The sequence below is a fragment of the Scyliorhinus canicula genome, chromosome 5 (genome assembly GCF_902713615.1).
Source record: "Scyliorhinus canicula chromosome 5, sScyCan1.1, whole genome shotgun sequence".
NCBI lineage: Eukaryota > Metazoa > Chordata > Chondrichthyes > Carcharhiniformes > Scyliorhinidae > Scyliorhinus > Scyliorhinus canicula.
Window position 1 is genome coordinate 65,913,606 of NC_052150.1, and position 15,570 is coordinate 65,929,175.

Sequence of the window (15,570 nt, forward strand, 5' to 3'; positions counted from 1 at the left end):
CATAGACTGATGGCAGTTTAAAGAGCAGAATCTAGAGAGGTGGCAGTTTAAAGAGCAGAATCCAGAGCGGTGGCAGTTTAAAGAGCAGAATCCAGAGCGGTGGCAGTTTAAAGAGCAGAATCCAGAGCGGTGGCAGTTTAAAGAGCAGAATCCAGAGCGGTGGCAGTTTAAAGAGCAGAATCCAGAGCGGTGGCAGTTTAAAGAGCGAGAGTGCAGAGTGCCGACAGTTTAAAGAATGGGAACATAGAGCGGTGGCAGTTTAAAGAGCAGGAACCCATAGCGGCGATAGTTTAAAGAGCGGGAAAACAGAATGACCGCAGGTTAAAAAGTGGGAACACAGAGCGGCGACATTTTCAATAGTGCGATCACAGTGGTGACAGTTTAAATGGCAGCAACACAGACTGGCGACAGTTTGAAGAGTGGGAACATAGAGAGGTCAAAGTTTATACAATACCATGACAGAGCACTGACCATTTAAAGAATGGAAAACAGAATGGTGGCTGTTTTAAGAATGTAAACACAGAGAGGAGGCAGTTTAAAGAGAGGGAACACAGAGCGATGGCAGTTAAAACAGCTGGAGCACAAAGATGCGACAGTTTAAACAGCAGGAATAATAATAATTGTCACAAGTAGGCTCACATTAACACTGCAATGAAGTTACTGTGAAAAGCCCCCAGTTGCCACATTCCGGCACCTGTTCAGGTACACTGAGGGAGAATTCAGAATGTCCAGTCACCTAACAGCACATCTTTCTGCGTTTATGGGAAGAAACCGGAGCACCTGAGGAAACACAAGAGACATGGGAGAGCATGCAGACTCCATGCAGACAGTTACCCAAGCCGGGAATCGAAACTGGGACACTGACGCTGCGAAGCAAGTGTGCTACCGTGACGCCCAAATAATTTTTTGAAAGACAGGGGATCCAACAGTTAGCCAACAAGCATGATGTGTAACACCGCTGTTTAAGAAGGGAGGGAGGCAGAAGATGGGAAATTATAGGCCGGTTAGCCTGACTTTGGTCATTGGTAAGATTTTAGAGTCCATTATTAAAGATGAAATTGCGCAGTACTTGGAAGTGCATGATTAAATAGGACTGAGTCAGCATGGCTTCGTCGAAGAGGAGGTCACGCCTGACAATCTGTTAGAGTCCTTTGAGGAGGTAACAAGGAAGTTAGACAAAGGAGAACCAGTAGACGTGATTTATTTAGATTTCCAGAAGGCCTTTGACAAGGTGCCGCAGAGGAGACTGTTAAATAAGTTAAGAGCCCATAGTGTTAAGGGTAAGATCCTGGCATGGATAGAGGATTGGCTGACAGGCAGACGGCAGAGAGTGGGGATAAAGGGGTATTTTTCAGGATGGCGGTAGGTGACTGGTGGTGTGCCTCAGGGGTCGGTGCTGGGACCACAACTTTTCACAATATACATTAATGATCTGGAAGAAGGAATTGAAGGCACTATTGCTAAGTTTGCAGATGGTATAACGATCTGAAGAGGGACAGGTAGTATTGAGAAAGCAGGGGGGCTGCAGAAGGACTTGGACAGGCGAGAAGAGTGGGCAAAGAAGTGGCAGATGGAATACAATGTGGAAAAGTGTGATGTTATGCACTTTGTAAGGAGGAATGGAGACATAGACTATTTTCTAAATGGGAAATGCTTAGGAAACCAGAAGCAGAAAGGGACTTGGGAGTACTTGTTCAAGATTCTCTTAAGGTTAAAGAACAAGTTCAGTCAGCATTAGGAAGGCAAATGTAATGTTAGCATTCATGTCAAGAGGGCTAGAATACAAGAATGGGAGGTACTTCTGAGGCTGTATATGGCTCTGGTCAGACCTCATTTGGAGTATTGTAAGCAGTTTTGGGCCCCGTATCAAAGGAAGGGTGTGCTTGCCTTGGAAAGGGTCCAGAGGAGGTTCACAAGAATGATCCCTGGAATGAAGAGCTTGTCGTATGAAGAACAGTTGAGGACTCTGGGTTTGTACTCCTTGGAGTTTAGAAGGATGACGGGGATCCGAAAGGAAATTGGAGCACTCAGAGGAAATCCATGCAGATACCAGGAGAACATACAAACTCCACACAGACAGTAACCCAAGGCCGGAATTGAACCCAGGTCTCTGCCGCTGTGAGGCAGCAATACTAAACATTGTGTCACCGTGGTGCCCCATTAAGTGTTACTGTGTCACTGTATTGATTTGCATTGCTTATGGGGTAATTGTATGCTATCCTCTAGTAAAATGTTAAAGATATTTCAAGACTGTGTTAGTAACAAAGTTTGTTTTGATATATCATAGGCTGGATTCTCTGACCCCCAATGCTGAAATCGCGTTCGACGACGGGGTGGAGAATCCCCGAAGACACCAAAATCACAGAGTACGTCGCATGCTGTATCCACGGACTCTGTACGTTGGCTGAGGCCCACCCCGTGCTGCTCCGTCCCTGACCGCCCACGTTCCCGACAGCGTGGGACACGTGTTGTCTCACCTGTCGGGAACTCAGCGTGACGGCTGCGGACACAGTCCAGCACCGCCACAGTCGGGCGAGGGCCAATCCGCGGACAAGGGTGGGACATATTAGGGATGGGGGCACTGTGGTAGGGGCGGTCCAGGGTGCGCGAGCCGTCATAAGGGGGGGGCCTATTTTGCAGGCTGGGTCCGCGAGCGGCATCCGCCATGAAGCACGGCATGGTCGCTGCAGCCAACCACCATGCGCATGCACGGCCACGGACCCAGCAATTCTCCAGGTCGTATCGGCAGCTAGAGCCGGGTGCTCTATGCTGCCTCCCTGCTAGCCCCCAGCAAAACTGGGAATTGATGGGCGTTTTGGGCCAGTTTTACACCATCCCACGCCAGCATGGGGTCATAGTCTTTATTCTGGATTTCAGAAAGTCTTTGTTCATTGATTCAATTTTTAGACTATAAATTGCCATGCTCACTGTCTCCACAACAGAATTGTGCGTTAAACCTTCCTGCCACAAATTTATTTAAAACACGCCATTGCAGCAATTATCACTGATCTGACAATTGTGCTCTTCTGCATCTTCATTGAGCAATTCTCCACAAACACTCCATTCTAAAGAGATGTAATAATTAACTTTTCAATATTTAGGTTGTTTAAATGGCTCGTTAGCTGCCCAAGAAGCATTAAAAGTCCAAATGGCTGCAAGATATCTGTTTATGTTAACACAATTGCATTTGTATGTTTCAAAAGCAATCACATATCATTAGTGGGTTTTAAACACTCATGATTAATGGGTAGTTTGTCCTTTTCTCAAAAAAGAAAAGAACTCTTAAACTTATTAGTGTGTTGATCTCCACTGACACAATTAAGTGTTCTAATGGAAGAATCAGGTTATCAACTTCCTCGAACAAACATATATCTCAGAGGCATCTGCAAACTTCATTTTGATGTTTTTCTGATGATGGATTTACTTTAATATCATTTAATATATAAATCAATACTCAAAAATCAAAAAGGGCCGCAGTACAGGGTCCAGTGACTGAGGAGAATGTGAAAAGGGCCAATGCAGGATTGAGGATGTTGTACCTAAATGCGGGCAGTTTACATACAAGGTAAATGAGCTTAAGAGCAAATTACTGCGGATGCTGGATTGTTGCGCACATTGAAATTGGCCGGTACGATGTTGTGGGCATCACAGAGACGTGGCTGCAAAGGGATCAGGGCTGGGATCTAAATATCCAAGGATATATGTCCTATCGAAAGGACAGGCAGATGGGCAAAGGGGGCGGGGTTGCATTGTTAGTAAGGAATGAAGTTAAATCGATAGCAAGGAGCGATATAGGATCAGAAGGCATAGAGTCTCTGTGGGTAGAGTTGAGGAATCGCAAAGGTACAAAAACCCTGATGGGAGTTATGTACAGGCCCCTAGCAGTAGTCACGATGTGGGGCAGGAAATAAATCAGGAGATAGCAAAGGCACGTAAAAAAGGCAATATTACAATAATCATGGGGGACTTCAATATGCAGGTGGACTGGGAAAATCAGGTTGGTAGTGGATCCCAAGAAATGGAATTTGTGGAATATCTCAGAGATGGTTTTTTGGAGAGGCTTGTGGTAGAGCTCACTAGGGAACAGGCAATTCTGGATTTGGTGATATGTAGTGAGGCAGACTTTATTAGGGAACTTAAGGTGAAGGAACCCTTAGGCAGCAGTGACCACAATATGATGGAATTTACCCTGCAGTTTGAGAGGGAGAAGCTGAAATCAGATGTAACGGTATTACAATTAATGACAAAGACATGAGGGAGGAGCTAGCCAGAGATGATTGGAAAGGAGCCTAGCAAGGAAGACCGTGGAACAACAATGGAAGGAGTTTTGGGGGTTATTAGGGTGGCACAACAGAAATTCATCCGAAGGAGGAGGACACATGCTAAGGGGAGGACAAGGCAGCAAGTGCTGACGAGGAATGTCAAGGACAGCATAAAGGCTAAAGAAAAAGCAGACAAAGTGGCAATGATTAGTGGGAAACCAGGCAAGTGGGAACCCTTTAAAAGTGAGCAGAGGACAACTAAAAAGGCAATAAGGGGGGAGAAGGTGAAGTATGAGTGCAAGCTAGCTAGAAATATAAAGGAAGATAGGAAGACATTTTTTCAATATATAAAAGGTAAGTGAGAGGCAAAAATAGGCTTTGGACCACTAGAAAATGTGGCTGGAGAAGTAATGAAGGAAACAAAGAAATGGCAGACGTACTGAATAAAAGAGATAGCTGAGGAATTGTGGACGCATTAGTGATGATCTTTCAGGAATCACTGGATGCAGGAAGGGTCCCAGAGGACTGGAAGCAGTGCTTATGCAACACCACCCCATTTGGAGTATTGTGAGCAGTTTTGGACCCCATATCTAAGGAAGGATGTGCTGGCCTTGGAAAGGGTCCAGAGGAGGTTCACAAGAATGATCCCTGGAATGAAGAACTTGTCGTATGTGGAACATTTGAGAACTCTGAGTCTGTACTCATTGGAGTTTAGAAGGATGAGAGGGGATCTTATTGAAACTTACAAGATCCTGCGAGGCCTGGATAGAGTGGACATGGAGAGGGTGTTCCCACTTGCAGAAAAACTAGAACCAGAGGACACCATCTCAGACTAAAGGGACGATCCTTTAAAACAGAAATGAGGAGATAGGTTCTTGATTAATAATTGATTAATCTTGGTTATGGAGAGAAGGCAGGACAATGGGGAAGAGAAAATATCAGCCATGATTGAATGGTGGAGCCGGCTCTATGGGCCAAGTGGCCTAATTCTGCTCCTAGGTCTTATGGTCTAAATATGATTTTTTTTTGTCATAGCAGCACATTTTCCCTCTGGATATAACTCCTTCACCATTAAAAAATGCTTGGAATATAATTAGGACTCAGGAACAGAGGGCTGGATTCTCCCAAAATGGGACTATGTCCCCACGGCAGCGTAAAAACGCTAGGGTTTTACTCCAGAGATTCCTGGAAGAAAGATCAGCTAATTCAATGTCCTGCAGGGGGCTAGCAGGGATCTCAAGTAAATCTCGCAGCTTTAGCTGCGGATACAGCCCTCCGGACTTCCGATTTGGAGTCCGCGCATGCGCACAGTGTTGATCTACAGCGGCCGCGCTGTGCTCCATGACCGCGGAGCCAGACACAAAAATTAGACTCCCCCCCCGATCGGCCGCACACCCAAGCATCTAACCGCCCAGATCTAATCCCCGGCCATCTATAAGGCCCACCCCGGTGTCCGATACCCCCGCCCCCCACCAGGGCTGCCACGGACTGAGTCCGCAGCCACCACGCCAGCATCCCAACCGGCAATAGGTGGTTATTTCCACATTGTCGGGAACTCGGCCGGTCAGGAGCGGAGGATCGCTGGGCTGGCCTCTTGTCAATGGGCCCCATAGCTAATCCACCTAACCTGCATATTTTTGGACTGCGGGAGGAAACCGGAGCACCTTGAGAAAACCCGCTCGCAGACACGGGAAGAAAGTGCAAATTCCACACCCGAGGCCGGAATTGAACCCGGGTCCCTGGAGCTCTGAGGCAGCAGTGCTAACCACTCTGCCATGTGCATTATGTTCAGGATTGGGGTTGGCATGTGGTGTTTATCTCCTTGGACGTAATGATGGGTTTTCGCACTATATCATTCTTTTCCAGCTACATTTATTATGCATGCATGGGAAACATGTTGGATCGCTGGTGGGCGTCCTCTAATTCACCCGCCTCACCATCCGCTTACTGAATCTCCACTCTCGGCACCATGTTTAAATGGCACCCCTGCACAGCTTTGTCAATGTCTGGAGCACGGGTCTGCAGAGGACATGGCTCCCATAGAGAAGAAGTATGCTGCTCTGAAACGCTTCACTGGGGTGTATGGGTGGAGTGCCCAAACTCAAAATCCTCATGGAATTCTAAAACCAAGCCATGGAGCACACAGGCCATGGAGGACATTATCAGTGCCTGTGCTGCCAGTGGAGTGGACGGTAGACATCCATGTGCGAATCTTGCACCAGCTCACGCCACAGACAGCCATACTGTGAGGTTATGACACCCTGGGTAGTGCACAGTCAATTCCAGCCCCACCACAACACAAGTGAATTAAACAATAATTCTTCGAAAAATACCCAAAATCTTTGCCCCTTGGCTGTCCAATAATTACAATTACCAGGGGCGGGATTCTCCGACGCCCCGCCGGGTCGCAGAATCGCTGGGGCCGGCGTCAATCCCACTCCCGCTGTGTCCCGAAGTCTCCGGCACCGGAGATTCAGCGGGGGCGGGAATCGTGCCAGTCGGCGCCCCCCCCCCCCCCCCCCCCCGGCGATTCTCCAGCCCGCGATGGGCTGAAGTCCCGCCGCTGTCATGCTGGTCCTGCCGGAGAGGATCAAACCACCTACCTTACCAGCAGTACCAGGTGGCGCGAGCGGGCTCCGGGGTCCTGGGGGGGCGTGGGGCGATCTGCCCCCGGGGGGTGCCTCCACGATGGCCTGGCCGTGATCGGGGCCCACCAATTGGCAGTCTGGCCTGTGCCGTGGGGGCACTCTTTTTCTTCTGCCTTCGCCATTGGCTTCACGATGGCAGAGACGGAAGTGACCTGCGCATGCGTGGGGATGACGTCAGCAGCCACTGACGCTCTGGCGCATGCGCGGACTTCCGCCGGCTGGTGAAGTCCCATCGGCCCCAGCTGGCGTGGCACCAAAGGCCGTTCCCGCCAGCCGGCGGATCGCCAACCACTCCGGCACGGGTCTAGCCCCTCAATGTTAGGGCTTGGCCCCTAAAGGTGCGGAGACTTCCGCACCTTTGGAGTGGCCCGACGCCGGAGTGGTTCACGCCACTCCATCACGCCGGGACCCCCCGCCCCGCTGGGTAGGGGAGAATCCCGGCCCAGGTTTGTAAATGTAAACACAATTACTGTTTATTTCTAACAAGAACTATACTGATGAGAGTAAAGGTGCAGTATACTTGGACCTTCAGAAGATATTCAATACAGTGCCACACAACAGACTTGTGAGAAAAGGTATAGCTCATGGAAGGGACAGTATTATCATGGATAGAAAAGTAGCTGGATAATAGGAAACAGAGAGTAATGATCGATGTATATTTTGTAGTGGGTGTTCCCCAGGGGCTGGTATTGTTATGGGCCAGGGTTTAGAAAACTCCAAAATATATCATGGAGATGACCTGACCTATACATTTTTATAGAGTTTGGTTATGAGGAGCACGAGGGCCCACTTTCCAGGTATTATGCAACAGAGACCTTAAGTATTTTAAAACAAAACAGTGTTCATTATATGAATTCAGTTAACATTTTATAAACACACAGTAAATATGTTATCAACGACCAACACAAATATTCCCCACAGACACAGTACTCTATATGTAATCCTTAATAACTTTCCCAACAACATGCATAAGCCAAACACCTTTTTCAACAAAGCAGTAGGTATAAATTCTTTAAACAAGACAGTTATCACTTTTAAATTATCAAGTGATCTGGACAACTTTTAACATACAGAGAGAGAGAGACAAAATGAACCTTCCTTATCTAAATTTAGCTTTCAACTGCCTAAAACGAAAGTAAAACACAAAGCCACAAACAGCTTCCAGCTCAAAACATAAGTAAAACCAGAGACACAACCCAGCTCCACCCACACAATGACATCACTGCAGCTATTTGATAAACACCCATTTCTTAAAGGTACACTCCCATGACAGTATGGGACCCTTGCTTATCTTGGTGAGCAAGTGATAGATTCAAAGTTTGTGAAATACGCTTGGAAATATTGCAAACTCTGAAGAGGACAGTGTAGAACTTCAAAAGGACGTAGGCAAGTTGGTGCAGTGGGCAGATAGGTGACAAATAATGTTCAATGTGCAGAAGTGTGAAGTTGATGTGTTTTGGGATGCGGGAGCAGAGGAATCTGATGTATAAGTACATAGATAATTGAGGGTGGCAGGACAGGTGGAGAGAGCAGTTAATAAAACAATAAAGCATGTAATATTCTGGGCTTTATTTATAGGGGCTTAGAGTACAAGAGCAAAGAGGTAATGCTGAACGTGTACAAGACATTAGTTCAAGCTCAGCTAGAATATTGTGCACAGTGCTGGGTTCCATACTAATAGAAAGGATGTGAATTCACTGGAGAGAATGTAGAAGAGGTTGACAAGAATGTTTCCAGGGCTGAGAACTTCAGGTATGAGGACAGATTGGAGAAGTTGGTATTGTCCTGCTTTGAGAGAAGAAGATGTTCAAAATCGGCAGGGGGGGCTGGACAGAGTAGATAGGGAGAAATTGTTCCCCCTCGTAAAAGGATCAAGAATTTAAGGCGATTTGGAAAAGAAGTGAATGTGATGTGAGAAAAATCACTTTCATACAATGAGTGGTTCGGGTCTTGAATGGACTGCCTGGAAGCATGGTGGAGGCAAATTCAATTGAGGCATTCAAGAGGGCATTAGATGATTGCTTAAATAGAAACAACATGCATGGGAAAAGATAGGGGAATGGTACTAAGTCATGATGCTCGTTTTGGAGAGCTGGTGCAGACAAATGGCCTCCTCCTATGTTGTAACAATTCTGTGATTCTGAGATGGCGAGCCTGTGGACTTGGTCCTCAAGCAGCTACTGGAGCTGCAGCGACAATCATGGAAACATCAGGAAGAGATAGCAGCTGCATTCCTCAGACTTCAATGGATGAAGAAGGTGTTCGCTTTCAGTCTGTGCTGACAGCACAACAATTTATCGAGGTCAACATGGTTAGGATTGCGGCCACCATGAAGACCTTGGTCCAGGACATTTTTTTTCAATTCTTTCATGGGATGTTGGCATCTCTGACTGGGCCAGTATTTAGTGCTCATCCCTAATTGTCCTTTAACTGAGTGGCTTGCTCAATAATTTAATTAACCACATTGATGTGGACAGTGATGTGGATCAGGAGTCACATGCAGACCAGACCAGGTAACGACGGCATATTTATTTCCCTAAAGGACATTAGTAAACCAGATGTTTTTTTTAAATATACAATGGTTTCATGGTCATCCTCAGACTTTTGATTCCAGGTTTTTACTTAACTCAAATTTCACCATTTGCCATTGTGGGATTCGAACCCAGGTCCCCAGAGAATTATCCTGGGTTTCTGGATTACTAGTCCAATGACAATACCACCTTGCCACCGCCTCTCCTGAGGGATGTCCGTACTACTGCAGGAGCTGAGCTCCATCGCAGTAGCCTTTGATGGTATTCATCAGTGGCTACACGAGAGGAGGAATGGGGCACCTAGATCACACTCCAGCTGCCTCTTCTCAAGGAATCAGCCAGGGGCCCTCGGACACCCATATGGAGGAAGACCATCAGCTGGACACCCCAGGGCCATCCAGGAGGGTGACTCCAAGACTTTCCGGATCGCAGATTCCTCTGCCTATGACTGCAAAACCTCCAGTTCCACGAGGTCGACGAGGGTGCACCTGCCCCACAGCGGGACACCCAAAGCAGACTGGTAACCTCCAGGCCTCGGCCCTTCAGACGATGCCCAATGAAGTCATCACAAGCAACAGGGTTTAACAGAAAACAGGCTGTCTCCATCTCCACTGCCGATGTCAGGTAAACACCGAGATGTAGTGGTGGGGTTAGGAAAGTTAAATCGAATTAGGAGTATTACAGTGGTATGGATGTTCATAACATGTATGTAATGTTCATAAATGTTAATAAAATCACACTCATTTTATATCTCTTGTGTATGTCTCCTTTTTCTCTTGAGCTGTGTTCCTGTTAATCACATGTGATATCTTGGTCCCTACCCTACTTCTCGCAGTTGTCACTGTCATGCGTTGATGCACTATCAATTACACAAAGACGAGAGTAGGATCTAATTGAGGCTTTATTACACTGAAATGTGTGGCCTCCTACAGCAAACAAAATGGCTGCTGTACGGGCGGAGCCAGCAGGCAGGGATCTACCCCAGTACCTGTAGCACAGGGACCTTACCATAAAGCACCTATATTGACATCCTATATATACAATATATACATCAGTGGTGACTACCGCATTCACCCCCTGTTAAAAATGAGTCTGACAGGGGTGGTGGAGAACTATATACAGGAAATTGTGTTTTAAAAGTACAGATAATATTACAAAGTCAGGTGGTCCGGTGCCTTGATCTGTTGTCGAGTTTGCCGCAGTGCTGGTGGCGACTCAGGCGGCAGCTTGGTCTTCGGTGACTCTGATGTCGAAATCCTCATCATCACCGGGTGTCGGCAAGGGGAGGACGGATTGTCCCAGAGGGGGGGCTGCGGTGGAGTGCGCCGGGGGAAGGGAGCCTGCCAGGTCAGAGGGGGTGTGTGTGGAGAACCAGCTGGTGCCAGGTCCCTCAGGGAGACACTGTCTTGGCGGCTGTCGGGGTACGCTACGTAAGCGTACTGTGGGTTGGCGTGAAGTAGCTGTACTCTCTCAACCAACGGGTCCGCCTTGTGGAGTCGAACGTGTCTACGGAGGAGAACGGGTCCTGGAGCTGCCAGCCATATCGGGTGCGAAACCCCGGAGGTGGACTTCCTCGGGAAGGAAAAGAGACGTCCATGGGGGGTTTCATTAGTCGCAGTGCACAGGAGCGACCGAATAGAGTGCAGTGCATCAGGGAGGACTTCCAGCCAATGGGAGGCTGGGAGATTCCTGGACCGTAGGGCCAGCTGGACGGCCCTCCAGACCGTCCCGTTCTCCCTCTCCACCTGCCCGTTTCCCCAAGGGTTGTAGCTGGTCATCCTGCTCGAGGCAATGCCCCTGTTGAGCAGGTACTGGCGCAGCTCATTGCTCATGAATGAGGATCCCCGGTCGCTGTAGATGTAGGCGGGGAAGCCGAACAGAGCGAAGATGGTGTTGAGGGCTTTGATGACGGTGACAGACGTCATGTCGGGGCATGGGACGGCAAAGGGGAATCGGGAATACTCGTCGACCACACTGAGGAAATACGTGTTGCGGTCGGTGGAGGGGAGGGGCCCTTTGAAGTCCACGCTGAGGCGTTCAAAGGGACGGGAGGCCTGGCCGGTAGAACTGTGGTTTACACTCCGCGCAGACCTGGCAGTCTCTGGTGATCGGCCTGACGTCCTTGATGGAGTAGGGCAGGTTGCGGGCCTTGATGAAGTGGTAAAAATGTGTGACCCCTGGGTGACGGAGTTTGTAGTGCAGGGTCTGGAGTCGGTCCACTTGTGCGCTGGCACATGTGCCTCGGGATAGGGCATCGGGGGGCTTGTTGAGCTTATCGGGGTGGTACAAAATCTCATAGTTGTAGGTGGAGAGCTCGATCCTCCATCTCAAAATTTTATAATTTTTGATCTTGCCCCGCTGTGCGTTATTAAACATGAAGGCAACCGACCGTTGGTCAGTGAGGAGAGTGAATCTCCTGCCGGCCAGGTAATGCCTCCAATGTCGCACAGCTTCAACGATCGCTTGGGCCTCCTTTTCGACGGAGGAGTGCTGAATTTCAGAGGCATGGAGGGTGCAGGAAAAGAATTTCACGGGCCTGTCTGCCTGGTTGAGGGTGGCAGCCAGAGCGACGTCTGATGCATCGCTCTCGACTTGGAAGGGGAGCGTCTCGTCGACCGTGTGCATCGCGGCCTTGGCGATGTCGGCCTTGATACGATTGAAGGCCTGGTGAGCCTCGGCCGTCAGTGGGAAAAGGGTGAACTGGATGAATGGGCGAGCCTTGTCCACATAGTTAGGGACCCACTGGGCATAATACAAAAAGAACCCCAGGCACCGTTTGAGAGCCGTGGGGCAGTGGGGGAGGGGGAGTTCCATGAGGGGGCGCATGCGATCGGGATCGGGCCCCAGAACTCCGCTCTGGACCACATAGCTGAAGATGGCTAAGCGGTTCGTGCTGAACATGCACTTCTCCTTGTTATACGTGAGGTTGAGGAGAGTGGCGGTGTGGAGAAATTTGGCAAGGTTGGCGTCATGGTCCTGCTGATCATGGCAGCAGATGTTGACATTGTCCAGGTACGGGAAGGTGGCCCGCAGTCCGTACCGGTCAACCATTCGGTTCATCTCCCATTGGAAGACCGAGACCCCGTTGGTGACGCCGAAGGGAACCCTTAGAAAGTGGTAAAGGCGGTCGTCTGCTTCGAACACAGTGTATGAGCGGACACTGGATGGGCAGTGGATGGGGAGCTGGTGGTAGGCAGATTTCAGGTCCACTGACGAGAAGACCCGGTGCTGTGCAATCTGATTGACCATCAGATATCCGGGGGAGGGGGTACCCGTCGAGCTGCATGTACTGATTGATGGTCTGATTGTAGTCAATGACCATCCTGTTTTTTTCCCCAGTTTTGATCACTGCCACTTGGGCTCTCCAGGGGCTGTTGCTGGCTTCAATGATGCCTTCCTGAAGCAGCCACTGGACTTCAGGCCTGATGAAGGTCCTGTCCTAGGCGCTGTACCATCTGATCCTGGTGGCAACGGGTTTGCAATCTGGGGTTAGGTTTGCAAAAAGGGAAGGTGGGTCGAGCTTAAGAGTCGTGAGGCCACGCACAGTAAGGGGTGGTAGGGCCTGCCGAATTTCAGGGTTAGGCTCAGGAACCTGCACTGGAAGTCCAGACTGAGTAGCAAGGCAGCGCAGAGGTTGGGGAGGACGTAGACGTGGAAACCGCTGAACTCCACCCCCTGGACAGTGAGAGTGGCAATGCAGTACCCCGGAGTGGGATCCAGATGCCAGGGAGATTCTCTGTACCACGAGGGCGCAGCGCCTTACCGTATTGGGGTGAATGAAGCTCTCAGTGCTCCTGGAGTCCAGCAGGCAGGAGATCTCATGTCTGTTGACTTTCACTTTAGTTGAAGCAGTCGCAAGGTTGTGTGGTCAAGACTGGTCAATCGTGACTGAGGCGAGGAGCGGCTGGTCGGCGATGGTGGCAGGGGTCCTGAGTCGGGTAAGATGGCGGCGCCCACGAGCCGCACGTGTCGTGGGGGAGGCAAGATGGCGGCACCCTGGGGCTGCACATGTCGTGAAGTAGGCAAGATGGTGGCGCCCGTTGGTCCTGCGAGGAACAAGATGGCGGCACCCACAGGCCGCACATGTTGCGAGTCGAACAAGATGGTGGCGTCCACTGGCCGCACGTGGTCCGAGGAGGGGAAGATGCCGGTGTCCACTGGCCGCACGTGGGGGGTGCTGGGACAATAGCGGAGATCGAGCGGGCCTGGCACACTGCAGCGAAATGTCCCTTCTTGCCACATCCCTGCAGAGCGCACTCCGCGCCGTCGGGGGTGTTTTGACTGGCCACAGAAGCAGCATTTGGGACCCCGGGGTTGGTTGGCTGCCGCGCGGCACAGGCGGGGGGCTGGCTGAGGGCGGTCGCTGATGGGGTCCATGATGGGGCGGCCATCTGCAGAGTCCACGATGCACAGGGGGGGGTGGGCCGCACGGTCGGGGGCGTAGACCTGAATGTTGCGTGATGCGACCGTAAGTAAGAGTGCTAGTTTTTTAGTCACCGCGAGATCAAGCGTGGCCCGCTCTAAGAGGCACTGGCGGATGTAGTCAGACCCTATCCGTCTCTCATTAGCAAATTTGAGTGTTCCGTGGCCGAAACGGCCTGACAGTCACAGTCTCTAACTAGGGCGAGCAGGGCTCGCCAGAAATCTTCTACCGATTCACCGGGAAGTTGGCGCCGCGTGGAGAGGAGGTTTCTGGCATAGATTTTGTTAGTGTGCTGAGCGTAGTTTTCCTTCAGTAGCGTCATGGCCTCTGCATAGGTTGGCGCGTCCTGGACGAGTGGAAAGACTTTGGAGCTCAGACGCGTGTAAAGGATCTGTAGCTTCTGTGCTTCTGGAATTGTCTCTGGTGCAGACCCGATGTATGTTTCAAAACAGGCTAGCCAATGTTCAAATCCGTTTTTGCGATGTCTGCTTGAGGATGCAGCTGCAGGTGATCCGGCTTGATCCGGAGATCCATCTCTGAAAAACTCAGTGTAATAAATTGATGCACTATTAATTACGCAAAGACGAGAGTAGGATGTAATCGAGGCTTCATTACACTGAGATGTGTGTCCTCCGACAGCAGCTGACAAAATGGCTGCTGTACGGGGAGCACACATATTTATACTCTGCCTACTGGGCAGAGCCAGCAGGCAGGGATCTACCCCCGTACCTGTAATACTGGGGCCTTACCGTAAAGCACCTATATCGACATCCAATATATACAATATATACATCAGTGGTGACTACCACATGCGTCTCTCATCTGTTTGAGTCCTTCTATATCACCAGAGTGTGCGGCCTATTTCCAGGTCATTCCAGTAATGCCTCTTCGTTAATGTTAAGTGTGTCTGTGGAACGAACCTCATTCACATGCTTTGTATGTTCAAGTAATGCTTATTCTTGGCTGTGTAAGATTGAGACAGGTGTTCTCGGTGGCAGATTTATTGTGAAACAAAACATGCGGTGGCTCCCAAAAGGACAGCGGACTCCCGAAATGTAGAACAAACCTGATAAATGAATTGCAACCTGCCAATGAAAAAGCAAAATCACCTTTGTCTGCTGCACAATGTGTGCCCAAGGTGGTGATGGTCTAAATCAAAATGACATTTATTGGTTTCATTTGCAAAGATAGGGGTCGGGATTCTCCGGTATCCGGCGGGGCGGGCCGTACAGGCACCAAGGAGTGGCATGAACCAGTTCGGCGTTGAGTCACCTGGAAGGTGCTGAACCCCCCGCACCTATGGGGGCTAGGCTGACACTGGAGTGGTTGGCACCGCGCCAACTGGCGCCGAAAGGCTTCCGCTGGCCGGCGCAAGTTGGCGCATACGCAGGAGCGCCAGCGTGTTCTCAGAATTGCTGGCGTGATTCCTGTGCATGCGCAGGGGGTTTCTTCTCCATGCCGGCCATGGCGGAGGCTTACACAGGCCGGCGTGGAGGGAAAGAGTGCCCCCACGGCACAGGCCCACCTGCAGATCTGTGGGCCCTGATCACGGGCCAGGCCACCATGGGGGCCCGTCCCCGGGGCTGGTTTTCCCCGCGCCCCCCCGAGGACTCGCAGGCCACCCGCAGAGCCAGCGGAGAATCCCGCCCAGGAAGTAGAATGGGATTTGAGAATGGCCTACGTTTGCTGCTTTTTGCAATGCCAAA